At 36.0% G+C, this 15303-nt stretch overlaps 1 protein-coding gene across 1 annotated transcript in view; it reads right to left on the reverse strand.

Annotated features, from left to right (window-relative positions):
- LOC128638553 (zinc finger protein 239-like) overlaps positions 1-15303 on the reverse strand; it is a 71950-nt gene that overhangs the window by 32086 nt on the left and 24561 nt on the right. The window contains exons 4-5 of the mRNA XM_053690579.1: positions 4857-5018; positions 4025-4138 (exon numbers count right to left, since the gene is read on the reverse strand). The gene's annotated coding sequence lies outside the window, so the exon portion shown is untranslated. The remainder of the gene's footprint in view (positions 1-4024; positions 4139-4856; positions 5019-15303) is intronic.

The following is a 15303-nucleotide window of genomic DNA, read 5'->3' on the forward strand; positions in this document are numbered from 1 at the left end:
AGCTTATGTATGTGAATGATTAACCCCTACTATTGCAACGTTGTTCAACATATAAACACTGCAGTAAATTCCAACCTGACAGTGGTAATTAAATTCACTCTTAAAGGGACAGTCAACCATAGAATTGTTATTGTTTTAAAAGATAGATAATCCCTTTATTACTCATTCCCCAGTTTTGCATAACCAACACAGTTATATTAATGTACTTTTTACCTTTGTGATTACCTTGTATCTAGGAACCTTCTTCCAGCCCCCTGATCACATGACTGTGACTGTTTATTATCTATTGTCTTAAATTTAGCATTGTTTTGTGCTAAATCTTAAATAACCCCCTGTGCCTGAACACAGTGTTATCTATATGGCCAACGTGTACTTTCTGTCTCTTTGTGTTGAAAAGAGATTTAAAAAGCATGTGATAAGAGGCAGCCCTCAAAGGCTTAGAAATTAGCATATGAGCCTACCTATGTTTAGTTTAAACTAAGAATACCAAGAGAAAAAAAGCAAATTTGATGATAAAAGTAAATTGGAAAGTCAATTAAAATTAAAAGTCCTATCTGAATAATGAAAGTTTAATTTATACTTTACTGTCCCTTTAATGAAGGTAGTGTGTCCAAGTCAGGTTAAGTACATTTTTTTAAATAAACAACCAAAGGCATGAAATGTGGCATCATTATATAGAATTATGTAATTCTTTGTATAATCTTTATTAATATATATGATACATGTTATTACTGTCTCCTGATAGAAGATACATTTTGCGCAGTCTTACAATATTTCTCATTAGATGATAGCATAAGCGGTTATAGATACATAACTGCCGAGAGAGGTAATGTGTAAGATCCACTCAGAATGATCACAAACTTGGTGATGCTACAGTCTGAGTCAATGCCAATGAGAGCAGTGTATATATAGCCCAAGGATTGTAATGGACTTATTAATACTGCGGTTCTAATATAAATAGGCAACAGATTGAGTTATATCGCCACTGGTTGCCATATTTTGCTAGTTAAGTGTGAATTATTAACAGCCCAGTCAAGACTGAAAACCCGTAGTGTTAGTTATCACCAGCTTAGCAATACATTGGTGAAGCTTAACATTTAGGAGTAACTAGGAAGCATTCTGAAAATTAAATCACTTAATATAGTAAAGAGTCACGCTATTCGTAACCTCAGGACGCCCTAAAACACAGGAGTTCACTAGACTCCTCACCAGACCCTAACATGTTTCGCTGCTTGTTGGCTTTGTCAAAGAGTGCGCGCGTGGCGCGCTATGATGAATTTATATAACCTTCTGGTATAAGCCCGCCTCCCATTGGTGACGTTAGTTTGAATGGGTGTGTTGTAATGACGCGTGTTAATCTGCAGCGATTAAATGGAGCTCCTTGTCTTGTTCTTATGGTGAGCATATCAGTTTCAAGTCAAATAGTGATAAGTACAAGGCTGGAGTAATTATTTGGAAACCTACTACTGTACATGGGATTGTTGGATACTAATGCAATATGGTACAAGTGATTGGTGATTAAACAAAAGAAAATAGAAAGAATGTGTAGAAAAATGTGACAAACGTACGACACAGAAAAAATGTATACCACACAAGGAAATATGCTTAGTAATTAAGCTTAAGGTTAGTAAAGCTTAATTACTAAGGATATATTTCCTTGTGTGGTATACATTTTTTCTGTGTCATATGTTTGTCACATAATTACAAATAGTTACTGATAAATTAACATGCGTCATTACAACACACCCATTCAAACTAACGTCACCAATGGGAAGCGGGGTTATACCAGGAGGTTATATAAACTCATCATAGCGCGCCGCACGCGCACTCTTAGACAAAGCCGACAAGCGGCGAAACATGTTAGGATCTGGTGAGGAGTCTAGTTACTCCTAATTGATAAGCTTCACCAATGTATTGCTAAGCTGGTGATAACTAACACTACGGGTTTTCAGTCTTGACTGGGCTGTTAATAATTCACACTTAACTAGCAAAATGTGGCAACCAGTGGCAATATAACTCAATCTGTTGCCTATTTATAATAGAACCGCAGTATTAATAAGTCCATTACAATCCTTGGGCTATATATACACTGCTCTTATCGGCATTGACTCAGACTGTAGCATCACCAAGTTTGTGATCATTCTGGGTGGATCTTACACATTACCTCTCTCGGCAGTTATTTATCTATAACCGCATATGCTATCATCTAATGAGAAATATTGTAAGACTGTGCAAAATTTATCTTCTATCAGGAGACAGTAATCACATGTATCATATATATTAATAAAGATTATACAAAGAATTACATAATTCTATATAATGATACCACATTTCATGCCTTTGGTTGTTTATTTAAAAAAAAATTACTTAACCTGACTTGGACACACTACCTTCATTAAGAGTGAATTTAATTACCACTGTCAGGTTGGAATTTAATTACCACTGTCAGGATTGGAATTTACTGCAGTGTTTATATGTTGAACAATGTTGCAATAGTAGGGGTTAATCATTCACATACATAAGCTCTTTGAAGTTATGCTTTAATACTGTAGGTTAATTATCTACTGAAAATACATGATGAAACTCTGAGTTTTCAATAGTATGCCATGACAGCCCCTATGTATTTAGCATAATTTGAATCTTAACCATACTCTTAATTGTATACTTTAATATTAACATCACGATTCAGTGCTGATACTTGATTAAAACCTCATACGTCACACTTAGCTCCATTGGGGAGTGCTACCCGCTTTGATAAGCTGATGGTTAACACTAATTTATATCTACTAGTAATTCACAAATATATAGTAGTGATACTGAATTAAGAATCACAACTCTGTATTTAGTTCTATCAAGAAATTATTTATAATAATAGGTTTATTACTAACCATTATTATTATTTTTTGCTTAGGCACACTTACTACCAGTATTTTCAGGACTACTAGTATAACCTGATATTCTCTATCTTGGATGTGATTTATAATTCTTTCAGCTAACACTGGGAGATTCATTAGGTGTTGTCACACATTAATATTACCAGCCAGTAGTAGTTATTATGTTTATTCTATAACATTGTTGCTATCTCAGCAAATGATTTATTCTTGTTATAATCTGAATATTGCTATTGCAGCATAGAAAATCATTAGTACCACCTGTTCTCTTGTGTCTGAGTAGACACAGAGTCATTTTTAGATTACTTCTCATTCACTCAATACCAAAGCTAGGGTATCCATAGTTGCTATTACAGGAGCATTCTTTTACACTAGTAGTCTTGTGTCACACAGACAACTTAACTATATATTGTCACGCTGTCCTTGCTTCAGGTCGTGTTTTTAAAGTTCTATGTTGTTTTTAGTAATATTTAATTAAAAGTTATATTTTAACTGACCTTGGTACCTTAATCCCCTAGAGGGAGACCACTTATAACTATTTTCGAACTGTTTATTGTATAAAATTATAGAAGAGGACTCTGGAGTGCTAATCGTGTATACTTCTAGAGGATTTTTTTCCTGTTTTCTCTTCATAAGTTGTCAATAAACACAGCACCATTTCATGAACCCAATGATATTTGACTTGGGTATTCAATGCATTAGCAGAAGTCCTTTAAATAATATAGTAGTGCCATTGGCTCCCTTTTTTGTTTCAAAACAGGAGCCAGGAGGCAGCCAATTCATCCACATCAATGAAACTCCAAAATAAAGGCTGCTCCAGCCTTGGCAATTTAACATAAAAATACCTTTATTGTGCCATGGTCCACAAAAAAAAAAACAACAAAAAAAAACAAAACAAAAAAAACGTTTCAGACCTACATTAGGTCCTTAGTCTTTTCTAAGGACCTAATGTAGGTCTGAAACGTTGTTTTTTTTTTTTGTGGAACATGGCACAATAAAGGTCTTTTTATATTAAATTGCCAAGGCTGGAGCAGCCTTTCTCTTGGAGTTTCATTGATTTTGTAATGATTTACTTATTTGACTTTTTATAATTTTTTTTATTAATAAATAAGAGATGAAAGATCATCCGCTACCTGCAGAGAAATTACAATTGCTCTTCTGTTTAGTCCTATCAGTAGTCTTGTCAAGTTTAGTTCTTTTCGTATTCTGAATCCTTATCAAAACATTAGGATTGCTGATTGTGTATCCTAAGTATAAAAATAATTAATACATTAGTTCTTGTAGAAAAGGTTATCAATTTTTTGTAAATAAATCATTTGAAATAGCAAGACTGTAATACACACACAAAAAAGCAAATAAATAAAATTAACTACTAAAACAAAAATCAGCTACAGAGCAAACTCTAGATGTATTAAAAATTGTTCTGTCTGTGTTGCAATGTGGCATAAAAATACATTTTATAATACAGCCAGAAAACATGTAGAAAATGTCAAATTAGCCTAACAATAAAGTAGAAATCTAGAGATTAAAATATGACCCAATAGTATATTTAGCAACAAAAAGTAACTATGTAAAAGGGACATAAAACAAGTTGGGATAGAGACAAAATATAATATGCCACGCCATTAACCCTTTCTCTTTAGTTTCCGAATTGTACAGCTCTAACTCCCCCCACACAATTCCTTCTATGGCTGTATCTATATCTACCTTTGATTTGTTAGAATGCAGAAGTGAACAGAAGTGCTAAACGCTAATAAGGGGGGTGGGTCAAACTACTCCAGAAAGCATGGCTATGTAACAAATTTTGCTTATTTTTGAAAATTATTTTTTAAACACTTGCCAGCAATTTTTAAACATTTTTTTTTAAGAAAACTATTTTTACTTAATTAGCCCTTTTAGGATATGCACAGATCTCAACATGTTTTATGGCACTTTAATATAAAAAAAAAGTAGACAAAAACTTACTATCTGCATCAATGTACAATTAAACATGCATTTACCCATGGCCATCAAAACACCATGAATTTCTTGCATTACATTCCTATACATTTCCTTTTGCCATTCGTCTAGGCATACCCAGTCATCTTCACAGAAATAAACAGCAACATCTCTAAAGGATACCAATGCCTGGGGAAAAAAAAGGATTTATATTAATAATATAAAAAATATAAAAGAAATAATGCATATTATGGTGGCATATATGTATATACCACAATAGTATTACAGCATTATAGATAAGCAATTTGCGAGGTAGAGATTTAAAGAATAAATCATTTTTAACAAATTTCATAATGTGAAACGTCATCACTGATAAATACCATGCCATGTAATGTGTGATGTCACCGATTTAGGTGATATTATTTGTGATGGGAGATATGTGATGGATACTATTTGTGAAGAACCTGGTGATGTCAAAAATCTCCAAGATGGTAGGTGAGGGCTTTACATTTAAAATTTCCTGGCTTTTATAAAAACCATTAAAAAAAATAAAATAAACAGTATTTGCTTTCCTGTATGATAAAAGGGACAATATACACCAATTTTCATATAACTGCATGTAATAAACACTATTAATGTAATATGGACAGATACTGATCTAAAAATACAGTATAAAACCTTGTAAAAACTTACTTAGAAGCTCCCAGTTTAGCACTGTTGATGAGGTAGTCTGGGACACCCACTGAAAGGGGCTGGGTAAACAAGAATAGCAGACACTCCCTACCTCCCCCCTTCCCTGCATATGAAAAGACAGATAATATAAACAGGAGCCTGCAGGGGTCTGTAAACACATGTATGCATCTGACACTGGGGGGCTTGGTTAGGAGTCTGAAAATCAGCACAATGTTCTTAAAAAAATAAGCAAAACTATACATTTTTATAAAAACACACCCAGATGGGCTATATAAATGGATCATCTACAAAACATTTATGCAAAAAATTATTGTGTACAACGTCCTTTTAAGGGACACTAAACCCAATTTTTTTCTTTCATGATTCAGATAGAGCATGCAATTTTAAGCAACTTTCTAATTTACTCCTATTAACACCTTTTCTTCGTTCTCTTGCTATCTTTATTTGAAAAAGAAGGCATCTAACCTAAGGAGCTAGACATTTTTTGGTTCAGAACCATGGATAGCACTTGTTTATTGGTGCTGTCCAATCAGCAAGGACAACCCAGGTTGTTCACCAAAAATGGGCCAGCATCTAAACGTATTGCTTTTCAAATAAAGATACCAAGAGAATGGGAAAAAATTGATAATAGGAGTAAATTAGAAAGTTGCTTAAAATTGCATGCTCTATCTGAATCATGAAAGAAAAAATGTGGGTTCAGTGTCCCTTTAAGTTTCATTTATTACAATTAGGCATTGCATACAATATAACCAGGATCATGTTTTGTCACTCTTATGTTTTCCCAAATGTTTTATATATTAATTTTACTACACATCAGTTATGTGAAAGCCCATTTTTGTGTGATTTTCTATATTTTTAATATGTACTGACTTTAATTGTCATATAATTCATATTAATACCCCTCAGGGCCACCACTAGAAATTTTGGGGCCCCTGACTTAACGATTGATCAGGCCCCCTCATACACTGAAACACACACTCACACATAAGGATTCACATAGACACTCTAGCAGACACGCAAAGAAACACACAAACACACTCAGACACAGAAACCCAAACAGACACTCAGCACTTGTTTACATTGACCTGACAAGTAATGAGGTAGACTACAGTATTGTCAAAAAAGGAGATTTACAAGACAAAATATGAAGTTCTGATTATCTTTTTGTCAATGAAGATGCCAACAGCATGCAGTGGTTGAAAGGAAGGGCCCTGAACTGCCTAAACAATAATTTAAAGGTTAAATGGTGGATTGGTGACTCCCGGAAAGGTGTCATTAGTCTCAAAGTCTGTAGAAAGATGTGAATAATCAGTAGTAAGGTCAAAATGTCCTTAAAGGGACAGACAATGGACACACACACACAAACTCAAACTTGCACATAAACCCAAGGAAACAATGACAGAGACAGCCTCAGAAAACACACAAAGACACCCACACACACAGAGAGACACCCACAGAAAACACACAAAGACATACATACACACCCTCACTGAGACATCCACAGAAAACACACAAAGACATACACACACACTCACAGAGACACCCACAAAAATGCAGACATACGCACACACCCTCACAGAGACATCCACAGAAAACACAGACATACATACACCCACACAGAGACATCCACAGAAAATGCACAAAGACATACACACTCACCCTCACAGAGAGACCCACAGAAAAAAAATACATACACACTCAGAGACACAAGCAAAAACAAAGACATAAACACAGACACCCACAGAAACACTCACAGGAGGTAAAATGTCTGCACATTGCATCCCCTAAATCAACAGTGTGTGACATGCATGATAAAACAAATTCCAGAAATTAAGAGATCACTTTTTAAAGAATCATATTTGTAAATGTGCAAACAAAAATAATTCTGTGAATTCAAAATTGTACATTAATGATCTCGGTAGATGGCTAGATGAAGAAAAGTACTTTTGAAAGGTTGACATATGTTTGTTTTTTTCCCCCCATTTTCCCCAACCAAGAGCACTGCTTCAAATATGGTGTACAAATATTCCCATCTGTCAGCTGTAATTATGAATTTTGAAAATGCTGTACTCGATATGGTCTTGGTGAAACTATAAGCTGTGGTACTCAGTCTCATACCATTAGATCTGGTTAAATGCAGGATTTAGGCTTGTTTGTATGTATTTTAAAATGAAGTCAGCTATAGTGTAAACTGAACAGTGTTAAGTTAACCTGTCTCATTTCAAACACTGAGCAATCTTAGTCTGAGAGTATAACATTTTATGCAGATGTAAAAATCTTAGATAAAATGCCTCCTTGCATCTGGAAAGTCCTTGCATAAAGGGGCAGTAAACTGGAATGTAATTAAAATATATATTAATTAAAAAAACTCATATCTGCCAAAAGGGAACCTACCATTTGTGTATTGAGAAAGAAACATTTCTGCATGGCTTTAAATATAGAATTTCTACAGCCTTAAATATACTGCTGTATATTGCTAAAACAAATGTGTTTTTATGGACCCCTGGCCCCACCATACAACTACTACTACACTGAAGTTACAATCCAAAATTGCACAAAGAAATAAAAAAACATTTACTAAGTCCTACCTCCTGTAAATGAAAATGATCTGCTGTCTGACTCAGGCACACACTGTACAAACTTAAGTGCCAGGTCTGTCTCACCCTATGCATAGTGGTTTAGTGCACACTCAGACATCCTCTCAAAAGCTAATGCTTTACTCCTTGTAATAACATTTCCCACGCTCAATAGCACTCTGCTGTAGTACCCTCTGGTGGCTGCCAATTTTTTTTTAAATACTGTAGTTTTTGCCTCATGGCCCCCCCTGGCCCATTGGGCCCCTGATAGGAGTCACCCCTGTCACCCCCTGATGGCGGCCCTATTACCCCTTATCAACTTTATTCCAGTCCATCACAAAATGCTTTGTGCATGTTTCTGTTTCACCAAGGCTGAAACTTTACATTTTTTTAGGGCCAAATGTCCCAAATTTGATAGAGCTGTCACCCAGCACAGACGTATGCTACATTTAGTTAAACTGTGTCAGGGTGCCAGGAATCAGACTGAGACGAGAAGTGCAAAAATAATCACACCTTTATTCATAGCAAAAAATTATAAAAAGTCCACAAGTCAAATAACAAGCCATGAGTCAAAACCGGAGCTGGTAGTCAGACGAGCCGAGTTAGGAACCAAAGCGAATAGTCAGACGAGCCGGAATCAGGAACATGGAAAACAGCAGAGTCAGGAACAAGCCAGGGATCAGGAACCAGGAAGGACATCAGGCAGCCAGGTAATACACAGGAACTCTCACAAACAGGTCTGAGACAACGCAAAGGCAAAGCATACTGAACAGAAGCCCTTTAAATAATAAGTGATGACATCACAATTCTGAGACTGCATCATATCTCACATGGATGATGCACACCAGTCTGGCCATAGAAGGAAGTGTAGGAAATGAGCAGAATCCCCCACAATGCACCATAGTCAGGAAGAGAGGTGAGTAAAATGGCTGCCAGCAGCACATGGCAAACAACAGGGAAAAAACCCTGACAAACTGTGATTAAACAGCAATCATGTGACATATTTTAAAAGCAACTGCCGCTCTAAAGAGGATGGCTATACATTAAAAGGTAAGTAAACTTCTGTGTGCATAAATCTATAATTGCACATCTTTTTTTTTTTTTTTTTTTAAAAGGTACCACTACGCTTAGGTTACATAATTCTATACACAGTGAACAATTATGGAACATTTTTTTTACCATGTTTACTGTCCCTTTCATAATTTAGATAAAGTACTGGATTTAAAAATACAAAAAAAAATTTCTAATTTATTTCTATTCTCAATTTTTCTTTGTTCTCTTGGTATCTTTTGTTGAAAAGCAGGGATGTAAGCTCAGGCGCATTATATGGCAGTTATTTTCCAAGAATGCTATCCATTTGCACGAGCCCTAAATGGCAGCACTATTTCCTTTCATGTAGTTCCCGTTATTTATTTTTTATTGACAGCTAAATTAAAAATATAGATTTCAACCAAATGCAATATTCCATGTGATTAGCATAAAGAAAAAAGAAAAAACAGAAATAAAAAAAAAAAAAATCAGGCTTAGAATGCAGAGGTCTTTTGATACAAACTTACGTGGACATAAAACAAATTTTTCTTTCATGATTCAGATAGAGCTTACAATTTTAAACAATTTTCTAATTTACTTCTATTATCAAATTTTCTTTGTTTTCTTGTAATTCTTTGTTGCAAAGCTGGGATGAAAACTTAGGAGTGTGCACGTTTCTGCAGCACTATATCATGTTATACATTAGCATGAGCAATAGATGTGCACGCTACATACCTAGATATCTCTTCAACAAATAGCATGAGAACAAAGCAAATTTGATAATAGATGTAAATTGGAAACTTTTTTAAAATCGTATTCCCTATCTGAATCACAAAAAAGAAAAAAATGTGGTTTTATGTCCCCTTAACTTGCATACAAACAATAAGCTGAGTGAGATTCCTTTGAAGATAACAACACCCTCTAATGAAATCCTTAGCTAGAACTAAACTTAAAGGAAAAGTCTAGTCAAAATGAAAGTTTCTTTATTCAGATAGAACTTACAATTTTAAGCAACTTTCTAATTTACTCCTATTATCAATTTTTCTTTGTTCTCTTGGTATCTTTATACCATACTCATTGGATGGCTACATTTAGAAACCAATCAGAAAGTGCTAACCAGGTTCTGAACCAAAAATTGTCCGGCTCCTAATCTTACATTCCTGCTTTTTCAAATAAAGATACAAAGAGAACAAAGTAAATTTGATAATAGGAGTAAATTAGAAAGTTGCTTAAAACTGCATGCTCTATTTGAATCATGAATTTTTAATTTTGACTTGACTATTCCTTTAAAAGTTTAGTAAACACCTTGTAATTACAGGGCATTCCTATTGTTTAGCTTCAACTAAGTAATCATTTTTAAAACAAACAAATCAACATATTGTTTGCTGTAATTGCTTTCCAATAGCCAAACTCCATCAAACACTTGCCTCATTTGGAGAAACCAATCCGGGCTTGAGTCCACAGATGACAAGGCTAGCCGTGGTCATAATTTTAGTATTGTTTTGTAGTTATCTGTTAAAGCCAATTAGGGAACTATATGTAGTAGGGTTAGCCTTGACAAGTCTGAAGTGTTCTTTTTCAGTTATTAAAATTATAGAAGCCACAATTTTCAGAGCTAGATTACATGAAAAGTGGGCAAAATAATAATGAAAGTATAATGCAAAGTTGTGTTTGTCATGCATAACTAAACCCTTTATATTAAAATATCAAGGTGTTAACTGTCTCTACTACATCTCTCCAATTTTCTTTTTATTACTTTTTAGTTGTGTGTGGCATAGGACAGATAGACTTGCATATATATTAAGAGTTTCTTAAAAGATTACATACCCCATTAGTATACTTTGTTAGCTCACAGCCATTTAGGTGTATGAACTACTAAGAGACAGATCTTATCCCTCACAATCATATTTAAAATTGGGGGTAATTTTCTTTCATGTTGCTTGACAGCACTCTGAACTTATATTAAACAGAGTAGAAATAGATAATCGACAAATGCATAATAAAAATACAATGCAAAAACAGTCATAATTTCAAATGGAGTAGTACATTTAAAAAAAAAAAAAAAAAAATTTCAAAATTAGTTCAATTTGCATTAGGGCTGTAACTAACATTTATTTTCATAATCAATTAATCAGCCGATTATTTTTTTGATTAATCGACTAATCGGATAAAAAATATGAATCAATAATCGTTTCCTATATTTTAAATAAAATCCACATACTGATTGTTACAAATATAAACTTCAGACTTAAAGTAAATGTAAATTTTAAGGCTAAAGTGCCCGGTTTTTAAAAATTCGATTAAAAACAGGGGCACTTTAAGTCATCAAAATTTACATTTCACTCGCTGTGAAAACATAGTTACCTTTTAAACTTGACAGCAGCTCCAGCTTCCTCCGCCCTTCCTGGGTCTAAAATGAGGAATCCGGCTTCCTCCAATCATGGTGTTGAATAAGACACTGATTCCCCCGGGGGGGGGGGGGGGGGGAGGGGAAGCCGTGATTGTAGAATGACCGATCAATCAATTCTGACATCAGAAATGGCTTACGACGACCGGAGGGAGCTGGAGCGGCTGTCAAGTTTAAAAAGGTAAGGTTTTTTTTCACAACACGAGTGAAATGTAAATTTTGATGACTTAAAGTGCCCCTGTTTTTAATCGAATTTTTAAAAAACCGGGAACTTTAGCATCAAAATTTACTATCACTTTAAACTTTACATTAACACAACGGTTTGTCCAATTCTTAAGCAGAACACGTTTTTATAATTAAGCAAAACCACAAACTGTTTCAAAAGAGGTAGAACTGCAAAGAGGTAGACTATCACTGTTAATAACATTCTGTTATTCAGTCTTTCAGAAATTTTGCATTGAAATGCAAAAATGTCAACATGTCCTCATGCTCCTGGCTGAGGCTGGCTCTCTTTTTGCAAGCTATATTGCCTGCAGCAGAGAAGAGGCGCTCAGATGGTGTTGAGGAGTCAGATGCATAATTACGGTTTTACCAATTTCGCAAAAGTGGGATATTTATCTTTGTTAGCTGTTCACCAATGCTAAGGGGTCGATTTATCAACCCCTTCACCCCACAACGACTGCAGGTTCTCACAAGAGAACCTACAGTCCGTATTTAACAAGCAGCGGTCATCAGACCAGTGCTTCCCTAACCTTTTGCCACCTCTTAGATTGCGAATTTCAATCTCCCCCGGTTGGACGAGATAGCTCCTGCCCCCGCGTGATTGGCTGTGCAAGGGCAGGGGGTGGGATTGCACGGGTGCGTAAAATAGCGCTCCTGTGCAATGCTGAATTCCGGCAGCAACCCTGTCCGCCGCAGCTTGATAAATCGATCCCTAAGTGCTTTCCACCTTGGCAAGGGGCCTTTCAACAAAGTAAGCCTGGACTTCACTCTTACATAAAAAATATCTTGAATATCTATATGCAATGGTAAATAACAAGCTATAAGGTTAGGGAAAAAAGTCTGCTATAAAAATAACAGATATATACATAGAGGTTGAATCTGGTACATATCACAATGTATTAAAAATATAAAAAAACTATTTAAACAAAAAGCCAAAAGTGCTAAGGACTTTATATCAATAACAGGACAAAGCCTTACACATTTATCTATACAGTACATATAATATGAAATAGCAAGCAATCTGCTAATAACTGTGCAACCAGATAACAGTGCACATCAATCCCATCAATCTAGTGCTAGGTGTAAATAATATTTCTATTTCTGGGTTCTACATAAGCCAGGAGTAGTTGTAAACCTACACTGTCCTGAAAAAGTGAAAAGTTAAAGGGACAGTATACTATAAAATTGTTTTTCCCTTAATGTGTTTCCAATTACTTTTTTTACCAGCTGCAGAGTATAAAATGTATGATATTTGCTTTTTTAAGGTTTGTGTATATGAATGAGCTAATGTGTTTTGAAGCCACAACCTAATAATATGGGTTGAGCTTGTAGGTATAATCAGATCAGATTACTTGATCACATTGTGTACATATACTGTACCTGTACCTGCTTCTTTATCTTATATCTGTCCATAAACCAATCACCAATACTTGGAGAGAACAATGGAAAAACATATATTATGCTTACTAGATAATTTTGTTTCCTTCTGTATAAGGAGAGTCCACGGCATCATTCCTTACTGTTGGGAAATACTGAACCGGGCCACCAGGAGATGGCAAACACACCCCAGCCAAAGGCTTAAATACCTCTCCCACTTCCCCCATCCTCTAGTCCAGTGTTTTTCAACCAGTGTGCCGTGGCACACTAGTGTGCCGTGAGAGATCCTCAGGTGTGCCGAGGCAGACTGACAACAGTGTGACATATTTTTTAAATTTTGTTTGATATATATATATATATATAGATATAGATAGATAGATAGATATAGATAGATATAGATAGATATAGATAGATAGATATAGATAGATATAGATAGATATAGATAAATATATATATATATATATATATATATATATATATATGTGTATATATACATATATTGTATTAGGCTACAATGTGTGATTTTGTAAAATTTTGGGATGGTGGTGTGCCACAGGATTTTTTAATGTAAAAAAGTGTGCCACGGCAAAAAAAAGGTTGAAAATCACTGCTCTAGTCATTCTGCCGAGGGAACAAGGAACAGAAGGAGAAACATCAGGGTATAAATGGTGCCAGAAGAGAATTATAATTTAGAGGGCCGCCCATCAGAGAACACGGGAGGGGGCAGTGGACTCTCCTTATACAGAAGGAAACAAAATTATCTGGTAAGCATAATTTATGTTTTCCTTCTTAATATAAGGAGAGTCCACGGCATCATTCCTTACTGTTGGGAAACGTATACCCAAGCTCTAGAGGACACTGAATGATAAATGGGAGGGACAAAAAGAGAGGCTGACCGTAATCTGAGGGCACCACAGCCTGCAAAACCTCTCTCCCAAAGGTTGCTTCCGCTAAAGCAAAAACATCAAACTTGTAAAATTTAGAAAAAAGTATGTAAGGAGGACCAGGTAGCCGCCTTACAAATCTGATCCATAGAGGCCTTGTTCTTAAAGACCCAAGAGGAAGCCACTGCTCTAGTAGAATGAGCCGTAATTCTCTGAGGTGGCCTATGTCCCGCTGTCTCATAAGCTAAGCGGATAACACTCCTCAACCAAAAAGATAAGGAAGTCGAAGAAACGTTCTGACCCTTACGCTTCCCAGAATAGGTAACAAACAAGGAAGAAGTTTGTCTAAAATCCTTAGTAGCCTGAAGATAGAACTTCAAGGCGCGAACCACGTCCAAATTATGAAGCAAACGTTCCTTCGAAGAAGAAGGATCAGGACACAAGGAAGGAACCACAATCTCTTGATTGATGTTGCGGTCTGACACGACCTTAGGAAGAAACCCTAACTTAGTACGTAGGACAGCCTTATCAGAATGGAACACCAGATAAGGAGGCTCACATTGCAAAGCGACAATTTCAGACACACTGCGTAGAAGCAATAGCTAGTAGGAAAAGAACCTTCCAGGACAACAACTTAATGTCAATTTCATGCATAGGCTCAAACGGAGCCTGCTGCAAAACCTTAAGAACAAGATTCAGACTCCAAAGAGGAGCCTTAGATCTGAACACAGGTCTGATCCTAGTCAGAGCCTTAACAAAGGACTGTACATCAGGAAGCTCTGAGAGCCTCCTGTGCAGTAAAACAGACAGTGTCGAAATCTGTCCCCTCAGGGAACTGGCAGAAAGACCCTTCTCCAGTCCATTCTGGAGAAACGATAGGATCCTGGCCACCTTAACTTTATGCCAGGGGAATCCACGCTCTTCACACCAGAATAAATAGGTTCTCCATACCTTATGATAGATGCAAAGAGTAACCGGCTTACAAGTTTGAATGAGAGTATCAATAACTCTCTTAGTAAAACCTCTCTTGGCTAGGACTAAGCATTCAATCTCCACACAGTCAGCCTCAGATCCCTGCGACAAGGTAACTTCCATGGAGGAGAAGATGACATCCCAACCAGATCCGAACCACGTCCGCGACCACGATGGAGCAATCAGTATCACTGATGCCTGCTCCTGCTTGATGTGGGCCATAACATGAGGAAGGAGTTGTAACGGCGGGAAAAAGGTAAATTAGATTGAAGCTCCAAGGCACCGCTAATGCATCTATTAGCTTCGCCTGAGGA

Source organism: Bombina bombina, chromosome 8, assembly GCF_027579735.1.
Source record: "Bombina bombina isolate aBomBom1 chromosome 8, aBomBom1.pri, whole genome shotgun sequence".
Classification (NCBI taxonomy): domain Eukaryota; kingdom Metazoa; phylum Chordata; class Amphibia; order Anura; family Bombinatoridae; genus Bombina; species Bombina bombina.